This window comes from Zeugodacus cucurbitae, chromosome 2 (genome assembly GCF_028554725.1).
Source record: "Zeugodacus cucurbitae isolate PBARC_wt_2022May chromosome 2, idZeuCucr1.2, whole genome shotgun sequence".
NCBI classification, from domain to species: Eukaryota; Metazoa; Arthropoda; class Insecta; order Diptera; family Tephritidae; genus Zeugodacus; species Zeugodacus cucurbitae.
The window spans coordinates 86,570,263-86,590,102 of record NC_071667.1 but is presented as its reverse complement, the minus strand read 5'-3'; the positions used below and the strand labels follow the sequence as shown (position 1 = coordinate 86,590,102).

At 39.6% G+C, this 19,840-nt stretch overlaps 1 protein-coding gene across 2 annotated transcripts in view; it reads left to right on the top strand.

Moving 5' to 3' along the window:
* The first annotated feature begins 1,327 nt into the window (after nucleotides 1–1,327).
* The window catches only part of LOC105214389 (octopamine receptor beta-3R), a 65,037-nt gene continuing 46,524 nt past the window's right edge, over nucleotides 1,328–19,840 (top strand). For both annotated transcript variants that reach the window (XM_029041739.2, XM_011187773.3), the window contains exons 1-2: nucleotides 1,328–1,407; nucleotides 3,630–4,336. The gene's annotated coding sequence lies outside the window, so the exon portion shown is untranslated. The remainder of the gene's footprint in view (nucleotides 1,408–3,629; nucleotides 4,337–19,840) is intronic.

The following is a 19,840-nucleotide window of genomic DNA, read 5'->3' as shown; positions in this document are numbered from 1 at the left end:
ACAACTAACATACATTTTGGGGCGACATCTGCAGCTCCTTTCACGTGTTGCCAAGGACTCCAGCTGTTTTTTCTTATTACATCACATGTAAATACACCCCGAAGTGACGGCAGTAAGGGCGCCCTCCCAACCCATACGCGTACCAGTGCGCAGCTCCGCTATGTGCTCTCGCAAACTGACGCTCCGACCACATCAAAGCAAAATATTGACACAATCCTTGCATGCAAACACAACATACGAGTATCTGCCCAAATAATCTTTCTTTGAGGGGGCAATGTATTGACTAAGCAACATCTATTAAATTAGATTTTCATTATTCTCCTTTTTCCCTATACAATAAAGAAAATTTTAAAATATTTATTCTAATGCACTCATTTCTAAATGTTCTATTGCTGACACACAGTTTTTAACCTCTTGTATTTGTGGCACGTTTTGTTGAAAGGTGCTGAAAAGCGGTGTAATAGCGGAGCAAATGCCTGGAGCTACCGGCAAGTGTCTACTGTCATATTCAGAGACTCCAGCAAAGGTGAGAGAGCGGTGTTTTATGAGAGCGTAGAGTACTGTACATTCACAATACTTACCTACGAACCTGTGTTATAACGGTCTTCTTAGAAGCTGTGTTTCATAACTTTTGTGGCACTGTTGTATTTTAAAGGAGGTATTAACTATTACAAGCTATGCAAACGGTAATCCAAACAGATCCTTATAAGTACCATTACAAATGTTTTTTTTTTATCAGAATTTACAGCTGTCGAATGGCAGTTCTAGTGAACAATTCTCGGAAGTAACCGAATTTCAACTACTACTGTTGGCATTAAAAATGAAGGTTCACGATTTCGCTCTTACTGGAGAGATGTACACCACTTCCGTCTTCAAATGATGGGTATTTCCAATAATTTTGCCCCATGAAATGCAACCCTGCGAATTCAATTCATAATCGCGTTCAAAATTTCAAACTAACCGACTTTCTATCGATAACTGACTGTGCTCACCGCTCTCACGAGTGCCGCGCTTGCCACAGGTCATGCGCCTAAAAGACGACTCCCAATTCGCCGCAACAACACATATACTCACGTGAGCAGTTTTCCGCTATTTTGTGAATGAGTGTCTGGTTGTGTGTGTGTCGGCAATAAATACCAACAACCGCAAGGGAGACAAACACACCAACAAACAAACAATGTGTAAGCAACATTTTGAATACAATTGTGACAATGTATGCCAGTCACATGCACACATACAAACAGGTACTTATAGCCAGTCGGCAGTATACATAACGAATGGGCAACAGGATAGCAGTCGCAACGGCGGCCGGGCGAATTCAGTCGTCAACAGGATATCGAAGTGAACGGTTCGCAAATCGCACACGCCAATGTGTCAAAGGGCAAGTGCAAGTGTGAGTGAATGAGTGTAAGTCACTGATGATGAGATTATGTGTTTAAAGTTGACTACAGCAGCAACAACAAAAACACAACATATTCACATCTGGCTTCACATTTGGTGATGTTCTAGTAAAACGCATGTCGCTAACAAAAGTTACGCGTCGGTTCAAGTGCATTCCGCATTACCGCGTTGTTGTGTGTTTGTTTGCGTGTGTGTGTCTATTATCCGCCTGGTAATCAACAATCTCGTAGAAAATGTCAGATGCAGCAGCTTAAATTCAAGTAGAACATACGTTTGCTGGCAACTGCCTATGCTAGGCTCCAATGTTTATCTGAGCAAATAAATAAGTATGTGAGGCACGTATTAGCCACACAGCCCCCACTCCCGCCACCAAAAGTCGATGCCATAGTAACGGGAAATAATTGAAACAGGCAAGGCAAACACAAAAAACGGCCAAAAGCAACAAGCAACAACAAAATCAACGACGTGCCTCCAAAAATTGAATATTTATGCCAGCATATATTTAGTATTTAATTGTATGTATGGATGTGTGTGTGCTTGCCTGTGTATGTATGTGCGGTGCTCAACTGGCACGCCAAAGTTAATGTGTGTGTGTGTATGTGTTTATGTGTAAGCTATAATTATCCGCTAAATCCTTTACTCACATTACTACGGCTATGACTTCATACATAACAACAATAACAACAACAAAAACGATTAATATTAGCGTCTCTAGGCCAATAATAACAACATTTGTTCAACTTCTGAGGAAGATAGATTTTGTCAACGGAAGAATCACGCCAAAAACTCGAAAATAGCGGAAGGCAATGGAACAATTGCTAAAAGTGAATCTCTAAGTGTTAAAATGCTTGGCTGTTTTCGCACATTTTAATCGAAAAAATAATATACGAAGAGAGGGAAAATATAAAAAATGACTATGACTAAATTCCAAAGGCTAGAAGAAGGCAGTCAAAGTTCCGGAACAAATTGGAGGTAGGAGCATAAGGGAGATTGATGTACTCGCATAGATATATGTATATATAATATTTATGTATGTATATATATGGGTTTGAATGTGTGTGCATGTATGTGTGTGAAGGCATGCTCTAGGGCCCACAAATCGTTGGCGTTGAAACATGATGGGCAGCGGTGCGTGACAGCCTCGAAACCTCGCACTGAAGCTGGCGTTAAATAAAAAGCGAAGCAAGGATGAAAGCAAAAATAATAACAAACAAAATAATAAATAAAGTGAGTCGCAGAAAATCTACAAAAACAGTTTGATACAATAATAAAAAATGCAAACACTTACAAACCGTTACTTGATGTCTATGTTATAACAGTACATTCCGCATTACGGCAAAATAGAAGCAAAAATAAAAAATAATAATATTTATGTGTTCAAATCAGCGCGTGTCGCTGCCTGCCGTGTCCTTTGGTAGAATAACGGAACATTGCTAATACTACTACATTGACAACTTAAAATGCGGTAGTGCACGCGCATAGCAGCAACAACAACACAAACACAATTAAAGCAAAAACATGTGGTGGTAACATAGAAAAAGAACAGAGCAAGACGATAAAACGACAACGCCACCGATCGATTTTTTATACCCTTTCACGCTTTCACACGTTTCACTGCTTGGCGAGTGCCGCAGTTTGCATACGCGCGCACCACCAGCAAAGAAACGGTATTATTACTAACTGAACTCCTGTTGTTAACAACAAAGCGGAATAGCGGTTGTTTAGAGATGGGCAAATGATGAAGACCAGAACTAACGGTACATCCGATTACAGCACGAATCACAAACCAGTAGATATAGGGATTTTCATTTGTACTGTTAGAAAAAGCTTTAAGCGAAAGCGGGATTTTGGACACAGAAAAATCCATATATTCTTCCAACCATAAACCACTCGTACAGCATGGAAAACTCGAGCTCGCACTCGAATGTGGGGCTGCCTTACGCGTTTTGTATTTGTGCGCCTTTGGTCTTCTTGCAAGTGTGTCGGTCGCGTTTTTGCGCGCGCTCAGACGTGAGTAGGTTTTTTATGCATACTCGCACACCGATAGTTGTGTGGGCGTCTACATGCGAGCCTATGCGTGTGAGTGAGTCGGTGTGTGTGTGTGAAAGTAGAAAAAATGTAGAACTCCGAGGTCGTGTGTGCGCGCCACTCTGCGATGCACAAGTTCAGTGTTAATAACAAATTTAATTGTTTTCGATTTTTCAACAAAACAAAAACAACAACAACAGACATAGGCTTTAGGAACACAACAAAGCAACTGAAAAGCAAATAACGGTGAAGTGAACGACAAAACATATGTAGTGCAAGCTCGCTCGCCCCGCGAGACGCGTCACAACCGCAGACACTTTGTTAAGCGTTGATGATTATTAAAACCTTTCGCAACCAAACCGAACCGAACGAAAAGCCGTTATTGAAAACAGTTGAAAAAAGTTTCAACAAAAAGTGAAAGCTCATCGCCACCGCATTGACGCGACACAGCCAATTTCACTGGCATTAACACGTTGGAGGGACAGCACGCAGGAGGCTGACAACGCGCGGCATGAAAACAAAAACAACAAAATTGAAAAAATAAAAAAAATAAAATAAAGCGAAAGACTTTAAAGTAAATAAATACATCAGCAATACACATACATACATATTCCCCAGAATAGCCACACATGTGTAAAGAGGTGTGAAGACAATGTAGCGGCGCTGGTGGAAACACTTCGCAGGTGAACAATAAATGTCAAGTGCGCTCACACACATACATACTCGTACATGCATAACATGAGCTTGCAGTTGAGTTGGTGGGTCCATAGTGAAACACCTAAAGTGAGCTGGAGAAGACTAGAGCAAGCGTAGGTGACAAGTGATGCAGCGCTTGGTAGTGTAACGGTGCCAGAGGATATCAGCGAGAGACAGCGATTTGGTTAACAGATCAAGCAGTACGCAGCTGGTGAGTTTGTAAAATTTTCGAATAAGAAGCCCGGGCTTGGGATGAGCCTACTGAATATCAAGCACTTCAAATACTTTACATTGATTTATATTCAACACCCCTTATTCGGAACATTATTCATCCATATTTTAATTATTATCTTTTTTATTAAATCATATTTTCGCCTCATTGTTTTAATAGTCTATATATGATACATACTGTCTGTCTACATTGTCTTTGGTTCTTGTTCAATTTGACTGCTAAAAAATAATAGCTTGAGACAATAGTGAAATTTATACACTTTTCTTTTGAATCATGAGATATGGAGAAACATTACAAATCTTGTAAACTCTTTTGCCCACATCTCAAACATCGAACTCATAAATACTTTATTTTGTAAAACAATTTAGATTCCTGAGATGAGAAAATTTAGTATTCTCATATAGCCATAAGGCAAGTGAATAAGTAAGTCGCACCGATCATTCATATTTTTAGTAAGTGGCTCATGGCAACTCAGTGACAGCAGGATTAAAATAACCAAGTCAAATATGTGCTTTCATACACAAACACTCCTACGCTCGCTCGTAGATGCCCTTACATAGCTAAGCTCTCAAAGTTATAAGCTGGCCGGGCCGTGGTTAGTGTCAATGTCGAACACATACTTAAACATTGTGCTGGCAAAACTTTACACTTAGCATAAAAGTTTAAGTACGAGTATTACACGGTCGTGAGGAATAGTTTAAAAAGTTCGAGATTTTGCGGTCGCCTCCTACTTTATGATGGCCGAGTAAGTTTCCGATTTCAGAGCACAATAAGCTGCTTACAAAGCAATAAAGAATGCGTAGTTAAATTAATTTTTCAGTGCGTCGACTATTTTTGTGCCCTCAAGGAAGCTTGTGCGGCTTTCTTTCGTCTCTGCATGCCTACACGCTTTTGGCGCGCAAGTGGAGTGGAGTGAGATTTCGGCATGCGTTGGAAACTGGCTGTATACTCTTTCTGTGTGCTGTCTGACCCACCGCAGAGGCAACCTTAAAAACATGTAATGAGTTTTTGCTTCCGTTTGCTTTCCAACCTTCGCATCTTCAGCCATCCCTACCTACTTCTCCGGTGCTGTCAATCTAGCGCACGGCGCTGCTGCTCTTCAAATGCAACGCAAGCACGAGTCACACGAAAATCGCTTGTCAAACAGATTTTCAATCTCATTCAATCACTACTCGAACTGACACTTACGGTATTTCCTAATTTGCGCAAGTATTTCGGGTATTCGCCTTTCATTTTCGCTTATTCTTCCACTTTACATACGCACTTCTACGAGTATGCCACTTACACACTTTCAAGTACACATACACACATAATTAATTATTTATAATGTATTCAATACTCTCGAATTATATATAAGCAGTTATTGCTGACAACCGGGCTTAGGATCCTTTCGCAACCAACTCCATTGCCTTTTGGAGGAAACATTTTAATGTAAAGCATGGAACTCGTAGGAAAGTGCTGAAAAATCTAAAAAATTACGCGCAAAAATTCATATATCTCAATATAACAATAACCATATAATATCAAATCGGTTTCGGTAGTCATGACTAAATTTCACTCCCATTTAATATTCATTTCACATTCATTCATTTATTTGCTTTATTGGTGGGATACATATGTATATACTTTATGAGGTCAGCCGAGGGAACGAAGACTCGTACCAGATGTTTATACTGGGATCATTCGTCCTTTTCGTGGTCTGAACAATCTACATATATATAGGAAACCTAAAGTAAAGGTAAAACCTCACACCAAAAATAAATTGGGATTATTTCATAATAATAGTATTGACTCAAATTTAGTACTACCAGATAGGAAAAATACATTTGTGAGCAAAATTTAATAAATAATTTCAAGCCTTTTACCCAAGGGTAACATGCAAGCCGATAATGGATTTTTTACTTATATTAAACTCTATTGCATTTCTATCTACACTTAAATAGATACTTATGTACGAGTAAGTGCATAAAATGTTATAAATTCCAGCGTTCACCTACTATCGGGCGATTGTGTATTTATCTGGAGAAAACTTTCAAGGCCGCCAGAATACAAGTATTGTCAGTGCGACCCCCAAGTTGCCAAGTTCCACAGCTGGCGCAAGATCAGCCACAATGTGCACAAGTTGAGCGCCACAACAGCGCGGAAGTGAAGAGCCAGCTACAAGAGTGTTGTACGGCGGTGAGGCGAGATTAGCATATCTTAATACTTTCTGATTTGAGAATGCATTCGTTTGAGGTTTCGTGTTGCGCTCAAGGTTTCGCCACTTCATTATTTGCTTTGAACTTTCAGTATTTTTCCTCGCTTCACTGCGTCTTTTGCTGCTCTCTGTTCTCTTTCTCAGCGCGAACGAGCGTTTGTTGCGTGAAAACTCGAAAATTAATGCAAATTCTGAGGCACACAATTGCCGCATTCAGCCAACATTTTTATGCGAATTACAGCAAGCAAGGCTTTTGTCGGAAAGCGTGAGCTGGACACAAGTGCGCGGCCAGAATTCGGCAGCATGAATGGGATAAGTGGTCTGTTAAGCGTAATTAAAAATTTCGCTTGCAAAATATTGCCTTTCTTCACTTGTCGCGGGTCACAACGCCACACAAGTACGCTTTCAGGCTTTCAGTGAGTTTAGTACCCGTGGAGAAATGACGTGAACACACGGACTCTAAAAGAAATAAAATGTTTGAAGGTGAAAGGAGAAATTTTAGAAATTTTATAGTTTAGGTTAGGTTAGTCTGGTAAGCCACTAAGCCACGCATAGTCCAGTTTCGGTGCTTAGCGATACCAGATGGAGTCACGCATGGTCCATGGGTATAGAGGCCTCTTCCAATATTATAAGCACCCTCCGACATTTTTTATTATCAGAAAAATTTTACTCCTCCATAAAAAAAAATATTTTGTATTGTTAGTGTGAATTTGGGTTTAACGAGACTCCATCAACATTTTTTTTTTGTTTTATCATTTAATGAAGATCACACTTCCGAAGAATCTAACTAATCAAAACGTTTTTGAACACTAAAAGACGAGTATCTTCTCCCTCTCCCTTCTTCATTTCTACTCACTCATTACCTTTCATTTTTGTATTTTCAAGTGATATTTAGCAAATGCTTTATTTTAACGACACTACTCAGCACAGATGAGTTTATGGACCTTTTTCAGCAAAATAAAACCGAAATTTAAATGCTTAAGGTTATAATTACTTTCACACGCCTGCTTAAGCGCACACAAAGAGAACAGGCGCAAACATATCAGGATAAACCACGTGTGTAATCTCATTCACATCACTCATACGACACGTCGGCATTAAGGCGCGCATTCATATTGCCAAGTCAGCTATCAGAGGCCTTTAAGCTGACAGGCAAACTCTACAACAGTCACCAGCAAGGTTTCAGGCAGCCATTTCTGAAAGGTTGCGACCATAATGCGCTTTTGTTTTAATCCCTCTTACTTTACTACTCTGTGCGAATTTTAATTGCACAGCAAGACAAACCGAATTCGCATATGAAAGCGAGTAACGGTGCGTGCTAGCAAATGTACTCGTAGATAGAGAGCGCTGTGTAAGCGCTTCTCTCGAATGTGCAAACTAAAATTCATTAATGCGTGATTTTTCATTTAATTATGGTTCTGGAAGGATAAAGCGTGTCTTTTTAGAGCATTTTATTTAGAGTAAAATTCGGAAAACTCAGAAATTCTACGAAATTGTAATAACGCAAAATTTTAGGATTTTTTTTTTGTAAAAATCACACTCCACTAAGAAACTCGTCTTTTCTTGATCCCTTCATATTATCTCATATTAATAATAACAAAATATTTCAAATTTCATCCTCCGAAAGAGGCACTACCTTAGTAACTGTATTAATGATATATTTCCTCGTAAACATTGAAATTCATAGATTACGGTGCTTTTAAGCATGCAAACGACTAGTGCTTAGCATAACACGTGCGAGGCTACAAAAAGGGATTAAGTGCTTAGTCCAATTAAAAATCACTCATATGCATGACTGGCTATCACTCAACTGTGTTGAATAACGGCAACAAATCCTGGTGAATTTCGACGGAAGGCCTTACAAAATGACAAACTAAATAAACAACAAATCGTCGGACATGAACAGACAAATGTAATGTAACAATCGTGAGCAATATACAAGCGAGCAAACAGTGGCATTTCCCTTCCGTTTACAAAATCGGCTAAAGAGACATTAAAGCGGTCGGGATGAGTGTTCGAGTAAATATAAAAAATAAATGAAGCCAATAAATACATAAATACAAAGAAAGATACATTGTAACGAACTGCTGACAGCCAAAGGTCAGGGGCTCAGTAATGGTGGGCAGAGTTGGATTTCGGAACGAGTCAGTCTGCGGTGGGCTCGCACTTCTTTCAGTAATTATTCATATCCTCTATCTCTGCGCGTTTGCCAACAGTCAGCAATTGCGTCAGCAAACAAAAATAAAGCACAAAAAAGCCGTTTCGGAATAATTCACAGCGAATACGAATACGAAAGTTATAGCATGTGATGAGTGTCACTTACGGCTGCCAACTGAGCGGAGCACTGATCCGGAGCAGGAGGCAAATTAAATTGGCGGAACAATGAGGTGGTGGACTGGACTTGAGAATAAGGCGGAAATAATTGGGGAAAAAGGTTTATGGAAAGCGTAATGTAAAATTTACCAGAACGGCTGAGCAATCAAAGAATTGGTTGAATTCTAAAAAAAAAATGCTTACAAAGTGGCATTTGATATGCAGGCATGCGTAGTTCAATTATAAGTTTTTGTGTGCGTTTACCCAAACCTGCTGAATGACCATTTATTGTAGAGTGTAATATAACTAACCTCGTTCGTGAGCATATAGTATTATTCTAAATAAATACGCACAAAAATAGCAATTTTGTTATTTGACCTCAACACAATTTCTCTACACACACGGCGGTGTCACTTTATTATCATTCCACACTCTGTTGTATTTGTTAAAATGTCAAACTAAAAATCAAGAATAAATTCTTTTTTATAATACAACATGAGCTCTCACTTATATGGCCATCGTTATTTCTGCTTTATACCTTTATTGGTTGACAACCTCTGTACCTCTCCGAATTCACTCCAACCTTCCAATCCCACAAGCATTTGATGTTTTCTGTGTCCCTTTTGGCACTGTATTTAACTCATAACTTTTGGTTTCAAAACTTTCCAACACTTATATACACCTCTGAAGATGCAATATATGTACCAATTATTTACTAGGTTGTACACTTTTGGTTCTCCATTTTTAACTTTTTTAACCAAAAACTTTTAAACGCCTGCCAATACAATTAACCCGTTTTCTCTAAAGCAACCCTTCTACATTTTGCACTTTAAATGCACAATATTCGACCTTTTGTTCAAATACTTTCGGCAATTTCGTCTACGTTCTTTACACTTTCCGAATAAATTTTGAAAGTTTTCTTTATTTTTGCTTTGCTTAATTTGATTTTTTGAGGATGGTCTGTAGGTGGACAAAGTTTTTACTATTCCTATTAAATTTACTTTCTCATTGTTTTTGGTTTGACACATTGACCATTGTCTGTTGAAATGTTCGCCTAAGGTATTTCAACTTCCACAGCGGGGCAGTTGGTTGAACATTTTTCTAGTACCAATATTTGACACTTTGAATCTTTTTAAGAGTATTAACCGTGATTTTATTCATAATCCATCATATTTGTTTATAAGAATTAGTCTATTTTGCCTTCACATTCGTCGACTCACTCAATCTGTTGTTTGTTGATATGGAAGCATATTAAACGGTTGAGAATTTTTCTCTTCAAACATAAACCATAAATTGAAATATACTTGCAAGAGACAAAGTCATAAAGACAGCCACATCCACTTTATTATCAGTAACACATTTACATCTACGAGTCTACTGCATTAACATTTTCACTCCCAAAACCCAAAAATTTATAATTTTAAATTTCCATCGCGTACGCCACTCCTGCCCTCACTGCGCTGACAAGCTAAATTCAATTACATCAGAAGAGATCACGCGAAGTTTAGTTGAAATTTACAGACTAATCTTTGCGTCACTTCTTGCGCCCGCAGCAAGCGCGACGAGCTTCGAGTAGGCACTTGCCGCCCACTTGCAGAGTAGATGCTTGGCGAACACCCTTCATTATTTACATATTTATTTATTTTACTTTTTGTGCTTATGGCAACATAAAAACCTTAAAGAAATTAAAAAATAAGCCGCAATCGCAAAGAGATGGAAACAAAAGAAGCTTCTTAAGCTTAAAGTCGTAATTCACGAAACTCTAGCGAAAGCCTGAAATTCAATTTTTGTTGAATTTGTTTTGTGGACTGCGAAGAGTCTGAAACGCGTCCAACGCTTTAACTTCTAATGGTCCGCCCGCTTTTTTTACCGTAAGCAAATTCAGTTGGTATTTGTGGTTTCGATTGACTACCGCTCAACCAACGGACCAGCCGCCAAGCTCACTGCATAAGCCTAAGTCGGTCCGCCTTGAACTTAGCTCAGCTCTTCTACACTACTTACTTAAGAGTACTTAATTCGAACTTTGGTTGGGTCACTCTTGTTTGCCCGCACACCCATTCGCTTTTATCTTGCTGGAAAGTTTTCACTTTGTTGAGTAGGAAAATTTAAATTGCTTTTCGTTTCGCTTGTGGTCAACCCAGCTGTCCGAGCAGTGAATCCGCCGCAGAGCCCCCCGGGAGTTGCTCGCCCCCGCCGTCGCACGCGCCAACCGAAGCAATATCTGTCGTCGTCGGCAAAGACTAACCGCAAAATATGTCATGAGCCGGCAGGCATGCCAAACCACCGCATTGCTTCATAAGCATCACAATCCATTTGTTTTTTCCTCAAGTTCCCAACACTAAAAGCTGGCTTCTAACTGTTATTGTTTGCTTTTATTGTCGCCGTGGCGATTATTTTTGAAGCCTTCTTCTTCTTCTTCTCGGTTGCGGACAGTTTTGGTTATTGAACTTTAACTTTCAAAATGATTACCCCGAAAAAGGATCATTTACCGTGAATGTCCTTGTTATCGAAAAGCACTTAGTCGGATTGGCGCAGGCTTTTAGAAAGCAGCCAATGCGGCTGTGGGTGAAGTAACACCCGGAATAATCTCCTTCTAGAACAATCAATTTTTCTGCTTCAATTTTGTTTAAAGTGAAAATTAATACTCCATGTGCCAACAGTATTTTTTATATTTGCCTATTTATAGATAATATTGTATAATTTAAAATTAAGAAAATCTGAGAAACTGCGTTTTAGCTTAGAGAAATCAGTTTTGAACGCATTTAAGTGTATACATTTGAGCAAAAACAAATTCAGAAAATAAATGTATATACTATATCCCTAACGGCTTTTTTATTATGTCACCTTCCATATTTTGCTTTTATATATTCCAAATATTATTATTAATTAATATGTGTGTATTTGTATTCAGTGAGTGTGAATGTGCGAGCACGTTGACGCAATTTAGACATTTGTACCGTTTCTCTAGGCCAAAATGCCAAAAATAGCCAAAGTTCGTTAGCAAACTTAAATGATACTTTGGCATGCACGTTTGCCATCACACACACACACACACGCCTACACCGCGACTTATCGATACCGTTAGTCCACTTCAAGTACACTCCTTCATCAACCGCACACACACACACTCACTCACACAATGACTCGCCACAAATCGTGATCATGCGGCTGATAAGCGGCGCGGCAGGCGATTTACAACAATAAAAAACGCAACAACTCATCAAAATTCCGCACGAATATTTCGCTGAGATTTCCGAAGCTATGCCATGAGTCATTTTGCGCATTTTCGCGTTCCAAGTAAATGCGCCGTAGAGCTTTAATTGAGAGCTCGATTGGCATTTTGGGATTCTTTGGGAATGATTTCGCTTTGATTCCAGCTTGGTCAGTTGTGTTCGGCGCACCTCGGGTATTTGCCAGCGGTACGAGTGTTTGTAACGGGAAACTTTTCACTTCTGTTTACTTTTAGCAAATCATTAATTGTTAACATTACTTGGATTTAGTAAATTCATATACATTTTGTTCATTCTTTTGATGTGTTATTGTTAATTTAGCACAAAATAAATCATGAAAATCCAAGGGTTTCTAACATGAGTTCAGCTACACTACAGCATGTTCCGTTTAATTACAGCTCGTCTTCCGAGTGAACTCAGCATTTATTTGGCGCATTTCAGCAAAAAAAAATACAACTTCACTCATTTCCAAACATTGCACCTTTAAGCTAGTTACTAAAATATACAAAAAAAACTAATTTTAAATTACGTCACTTTTTCATATTCCCCGGGCTGGTAGTTGTAGGCAACAAACGCATTTATGCTGATTTCCGACTTTCACTTGGGTTTAAGCATCCGCCGCTTTTCCAAGCCCTCGTTTATTCCTTATTTCCATTTCATTTATATTTTCAATTCATTTCATATTTTTTCGTTCCACACTTCGCACTTCTATTACTGCTGTTTATTGGCCACCTCCAGTTTCGCAGGGCGGAGGGGGTGAGTTGGTTACACAGCGAGGCAATGCCAATGCCAGGCGCTGCCAGACAACCGCTGCCGATGCTGAATCCAGCCAGTCAGCATTAATAAGATTGTTCATTTCCACAAATTCGCTAAGTGTGTGTGTGTGTGTGTGTGTGAGGCTGCCAATATAATTTGGCAGCGCGAATCGTTGGCAGCAGTGGCAGCTATGGTTTTGCTGGCGAACTGCCAACATTTTGTTCTGCAGATGATGAATTTTTCGTGCCCTCCTATACCAATACATACTTAAATACATGCACATGCACATATATACATTTATATATATATGATTACGTTTATATTTCTGAATCATTCGTATGTGTGCATACGAACAATTCCAGTGAGTACGACGGCATTGTGACATTGTCATTGTCAAGGGGCCGCCGCCACAGTGCGCCAGCTGGCTGCGAAAGTATCCACGGAAAATATGGATTTGTTTGCGCCGCAGCAGCTCCGGCGGGGTATGCCACAACTATCACCCTCGTTGTATATATATATTTGTATTTGTATATGTATTCGCACAAAAACTAATCTCACTGCACATATGAGTATGTATGTGGCTGCGCTCTCTTTCTTTACACATTCATGTTGCATGCAACCTCATCCTTGTTACTTGTCTCTGCTTGAAAGTTTGAAACTCGACATTGGTCAGTTGCAGATTTCAATTTTCGTGCATTTTCGCCACTTTTAAATGCGTTCGCCTGTGTGTGCGTTGGATGGCAGCCTTGAAAATGTGTGGCTCCGTCCACCGTCCACCGCCATATCTGGCTGGCCGACCAGCTGCATGAGATATCCCCGTACACATTGCCCACTGCTGCCCCGAACAAAACGCCAAAAACTAAAGCCAAAATCATAGCCAACGGCACCCTTCCCCGCAGCCCTTGCGTGAGGGCTCCTACCACCGAGCACCTGCGCTCCGAAATTGCTGTCGTTTATGTTTTCAATTTCGCATGTAATCTACTGTGCTGTGCAGCAAACTAACCGACTGCGCTCCAGTAAAACTAAGTTGCCGAAATTGTTGCCACACGTGTAACAGGGACTGCTTGCTGTTTTCTAGCATCCTCGCAAGTGCACCGAGTCATTCAAGTTCACACAAGTTGTTTGTGTCCCTTCTCGCACCCTCCGCATGTCCCTTTGGCTGCTCGATGTTTTATTTTCACTTTTTTTGGCTGACTTTCAGCAACTATTTCCAGGCACATGTTTGTTGTTGTTGCACTCGAGTTTGTTGTCATCTGGCATAGTGCATAGTGCATGTTGCAAGAAGAAACGAGTGTTGTTTGACATTCAAATGCAACCTCATCGAGCGCATAACAAGGCGCACTTTGTATCCAAAAAGCGACAAACTGACCACCTTAACTGCCAGTCGCCAGTTGTCGCCACTGTTGTTGTTGTCCACCCTTTAAACAAGTGAAATATGAGTCCCGCTTAGGGCACGCATGGCGTATGAGTGACTTAAAAGTTAAGTAATCCGAAATTGAAATGAATTTCGTCCAACTGAAAAATATAATTTCTTTAATTATCGAAGTAATTCTCTTTCAGATTAATCGACTTTGAAGCAGTCAAAATCCCAAGAAAAGCTTCGGACCCGACTCTACTTACTAGTTTTGGAAAACCAGGAAAATTTGCTTATGAGTCCTTTTGCCAAATATCGCATAACCTCATTGAGAATAACTGTAGACTAACTGAGGTTGAGCGCTCAAATGCATATGAATTTCAATGGAGATTTACAACGAGTTCCACATTTAAAGCGCTAAAAACTGATTTCGAATGATTTATTTATGCAGTCGCTTTTGCATTTGGCGCTTAAAGCGTGTTGTTTGTTGGATTTGCTTTATTTGTGTGCGTTGCCAGCGGCAGCCACGCACTACACTCCCAGCGCCCCACACTCATATCCACTGCGCTCACTCACTATGCCATGTACAAACCCTGCAGGAAATCTCAAACTGAATTGAAATAACATAAAAATAAACATATTAAACACAATAAATAATAAACACATTTTCTCACATCTTCACATCGCTTTTCAATTCCATTTATATTCGCCGATTAGCGAATTTTCGACTTTTTTATTTTAAGTTAAGTTAAGTAGAAATCACTAACTCGCCAACTGCTGCTCTGAGATCAAATTAATGTCACGAAAATGTTTTCCTACAGGGTGTGTGCGAGCGTATGCTTTATGTGCATGTCAGTGTGCACTTTAAGCGAATGTAGTGCAACGCGTCGGTTTGTACGCGTTAAGGATTGCTATAATAAATTGACTTTGAAACCACAATAATACACGCACACGCACGCAATTTCCACGCATGCATAGGATGTGGAGAGTATGCGTTTAATACGAGTGCATGTAGTATTTGCATTCGATTCAAATTTAAATTGAGTTTCCCATAAAACATAGTTGTTGTTGCTGCTGTTGTATCCATTGCTAGTAGAGCCGCAGGAGCGCTGCCAGTATGCAGATATGAGCATGTATGTACAAGTATAATATGTGTGAGCTTTTAAATAAACAAATGAATCGCTCACATTCCATTCATGGAGTTGAAAATTAGTTTTAAGCGGAATTTCAGTTACCTCAGTCAACATATTGACACACCCTGTTCAGTCAGGGTCCTTTGCGGCACCACTAAAATAAATCCAACTTTGCTGTGGAGAATTCTATAATCGATTTGGAATTCAACAGAAATTCACACAAAGCCCACCGAGACCACTTTATTTGTCCAAACAATTTATGAAAAATAAGCCTAAATTGAGACTCCAACAATTGGCGATACTGGAAATTGTTTTTCGGCAAATAACAAATGTGTCCTTTCCAACACATAACTTCTCCAAGGCGTCAACACTTTTGCTCAAATTCATATGCATCGCACTGAGAATCAAGTGAGTTGAGCTTTCAATTACTTTAATTGCTTGAAAATGTCAATCGCATATCATTCATGACACGAGTATGAATAAACTAGAAAGTGGCGAATAAATTCCAAGTTTACTTTCGATTGAAAATTCACAAATTCTTGGCATTTGAAACTCAAATATTTATGTATGCATTTGTGGTATGTGTGTATGTGTGTAATAGGCAAGTAATTAGGTAAAGTGCAACAGCACGCTTGTAGACATATGTATGTAGATTCTTACGAAGCAATTCAATTACGATTTAACTTGCTTGTGTGCCTGTGTGTGTGTGTGTGTGTGTTGACATTTATGTAAATATGAACGCTACATTTGGGCTCACACATTCGAAATTCACACAAAATTTCAACAACATTTGAGCACAGCAGGCGACCGAATGTTTCACGTTTTGTATATTTACAAGCACCAACAACAGTGTCTCACATACAAACACACATATGTATATTCATGTGTTGACAGTATGTCCCATGTGTACTTCAGCTTGTGTATGTTCGACATAGCGCCGGATGGGTTAAGTTGTCGATTCCAAATCTGCAGTGACATGAATCGAGGGCACTCTTCATGCTGCCTTTTAGGGCGGTTGTCTTCGAACCTCGAAGAACACGGACTCAACTTCTAAGGAGAGCTTATGACTTTCTTTAAAGACAACGACTTTGTTTTAAGTGAAGTAGATAAGTTCGAGATCCCCACAGGATTTGTCTTCCCCTTGCCTTACGGCCTTGTGGTTTGCGTTTGTAAGACCTGATGATGTGACAAATGCGAATAGACTCTAATATGATTTGTGGCGACAGACGGCATAAGTTTATACTCGTATATATGTAAGTATGAATGTGCTTGTTGGAACAAATGGGCCCAAATGGACTGACGGAAATGGAACTCGTAATTAAATTTGTAGCATAATTTTGTCGAAAGCCTGACAACTGTTGCTCTTCGCCAGTTCACGCCGCAATCCACACCGGACGAAGAGTCTGCAAACCACAAATTTCCTGAAAAATTACACTTCCATGCAGTTGCTTATGCGTTCCGCACGCACACTCAGCTATACTTGTGTACTCCTACTAACGGACAACGACAATATTATTTGAATGCAGAAACAACAACAAAATGCCACTGGCCGACTTCCCTCTCAATCAACAATGATTTCATTTGATTTCTTGTCACTTAGGAATTTTTTGTTTTTCCTTCCTCGTATTACCTACAGATTTATACGTGTATCTACATACATATGTATGTACGTATATAAGCAACTCATGAATAGCACTTCAAGACACCTTCATACTCACTTGTGTAATTGGTTTAGTGAATAACACGATTTATTAAAGATTTAAAGTTAGAGTAGGCGAAAAATATTCGAAAATGAAATGAATCTGTAAATTTATACTGGCTACATTTCGCTGGCGAAATATATTGTACATATTTGTTGGATTCATTTATAACTCTAAACAATATTCTTCGTAGACACCTTCCATAAAGCTATATAGAGAATGCAAGCTAGACAATATCATAGATTTCATAGCACTGCCAAAGGAGAAATACGCAACTACATCGACTAAGTCTTCTAGAAAATTTTTGTATAGTATTTGGTGAGTCCACCCCTTCTCTACCTAATTCTCACAAACATAATCAACAATGCCTTTTATAGGTTCTCAGAAGATATTATGCGAAAATATATTTGGTATGCATTTGTAAGATTTCATTTTCATGTTTTTAAAAGAGCCAAACCGTGAATGCAAATATGGCGGCCATAAAAGTAATCTTAATAACACTTGAGCAAAGCGGCAGCGGTACAATGCAAAGGTCTTAGTATAAGCATAGGTTCCATTTTAGTCAGGTGTGAAGAAGACACTTCCATTAGCTGATTAAATTTTGCTAGACGACGATTTTCAAATTACAGTTATTGGTCTTTCGAACTTCTTGAATGCTTCTCAATAAATTTGAAGTGCATGTGGGACGGTGTACATATACACATATGTATATAAGCATACACACATTTACACAAAGTCAGCGTATGAATATGGATAAGTACAGACTACCGAAGGACCTATGTCCGCCGCTTGCACGAATACACAAAAGCGCGACCTTTAACCCAACCAATCTAATTTTCTTGTGTTGTCGTTTTTTTGTTGTTGTTTTACCTTTAATTTCAAGAACACTTGCAATATTTATATGTCCTTTCACCTGGCGCTTTGTGGGCATCGATCTGGCTTTGCGTTCGCTTCATCGCACGCTCACTTTGCGCCGTTGCCGCCGCCACACACACACACGCTTTCATCACCTCGTTCATACATGCTTCGTTCGTTTTCATGGCTACCAATTTAACAGTAAATAAAAGTTAGAATAAAATAAACGCACAGCCATTGTCAATGTCATAATTCAAGGCTAAATGCGCCCATGCGCTCACGGACACAGCTGAACCCACACACATACACCCGGACACGCGTGTGTCCTTACCAGCACGTCATGTAATCAGTTCAGGGGTTCCTGAAGAGCGAACTATTTCCCCGCAGCGCTAACAAGCACACCGAAGCTCTTTCAGGAGGGAAAAATATAGCATCCTAGCAGACTGTCTGACTACGAGGCAACCATCTTTGGCGATGAATTTATGCATAGTGTGTGCCAGCTTTGCCAACATTTGCTTAAGTATGTGTGCGTCCAAATGTGCGGAAGTCGAAGTCGTCCTTTATGCCACAGACAGCAGACGTAACGAACTCCAACTACTCTACAATCATTCTTATAAATGTTTATATCTGTGGACAGCCATTTGCCGCTGCCGTCAGCCAAGTATTTATTGGAGACTTTCGTTATAGACGATTTGATGTCAGACAGATAAATTGAGATGAAAGAGGGGAACATAAACATATCGGCCATGCGTACAGTGGAACCTCGACAATCCGTATCGATTTGAATCGGCACAATTCTGATTACAGATTTTCCATTCTAATCAGCTAGAATAATAAGAGCTCATTTTGTAGTCTGCAAAAGAGTACTTTATTGAAATTACTTTTAATAGAAAGTTAGACCCATAAGAAGCTCTTTAAGTTTTGACAAAGCCTCTTGGTTATCTTATCCCTTTGTTTGTTTTGAATATCAAAATCCAAAATTTGTAGAATCAAAGCCGCTTACATTCCATTGTTGATGCAAAGTTGTAATATAAATGTCTATTCGGGCATGAGCATAATACCGCACACACACACGAGCAACTCAAATGCCCTTTGGGTAGCCTACTTCATTGCGGTTACAGTTATCATCAAGAATGAAGCTTCATGCTCAGCAAGAAATTTTAAAGTTTATTGACATAATCCGACCGCACATCCAACTGGCTATTAGTTCTTCCATCTCCCAATGGCAATCCAGTCAGCTGTCTAGCCTGATTGTTGATTTTACGAACCATGCCGACGGCTGTCATTAGCATTGTTCTCTACAGTGCAGTGCTCATCGATTGAAACTTCTTGACACGAGCTAGGATTTGTGCTATTTCATACACAGACCCATTTCAATCCACTTGAGTCAACCTTACATGGCGCAGATGGAGCAATGCTCCACACCACTCCACTTTATTGTATCTGCCATTAAATGCTTTACGACCCCACACAGCCAACCAACCAACCGATAGCAGTGAACTGTTGGCTAACCAAGCGCGAAACATTGACGAGCCATTGAAGCAGCAGAGCAGAGCTGAACAGTTCAGTTCAGTTAAGTTCAATCCAGAGTCATTGCTACTCTCGTTGGTCTACTTAATGAGCCAATGTTGATTTTTAGTTGTTATTTCATTGATGCTGTCATTGTTATTGTTATTGTGCACTCAATTCACCATCATATGCTTAATTACTCCACTGTAGATCGCAGTCACTTAAATCTCGTGCCGTGACACTGAACAGCTCAGCAAATTCAGTGGAAAGCCATTACTGACTGTTGGCATAAAACAAAAACTGAACATTTCAATCACACGCATCAATATGCACGCGTTAATGCATTGCTCACTTAAACCTGAGAGGACTCTTACTCACTAGATTATTACTCTCTCCCATCCATTAACCAGTTAGTTAGTAGTTGCACTTCATTCGA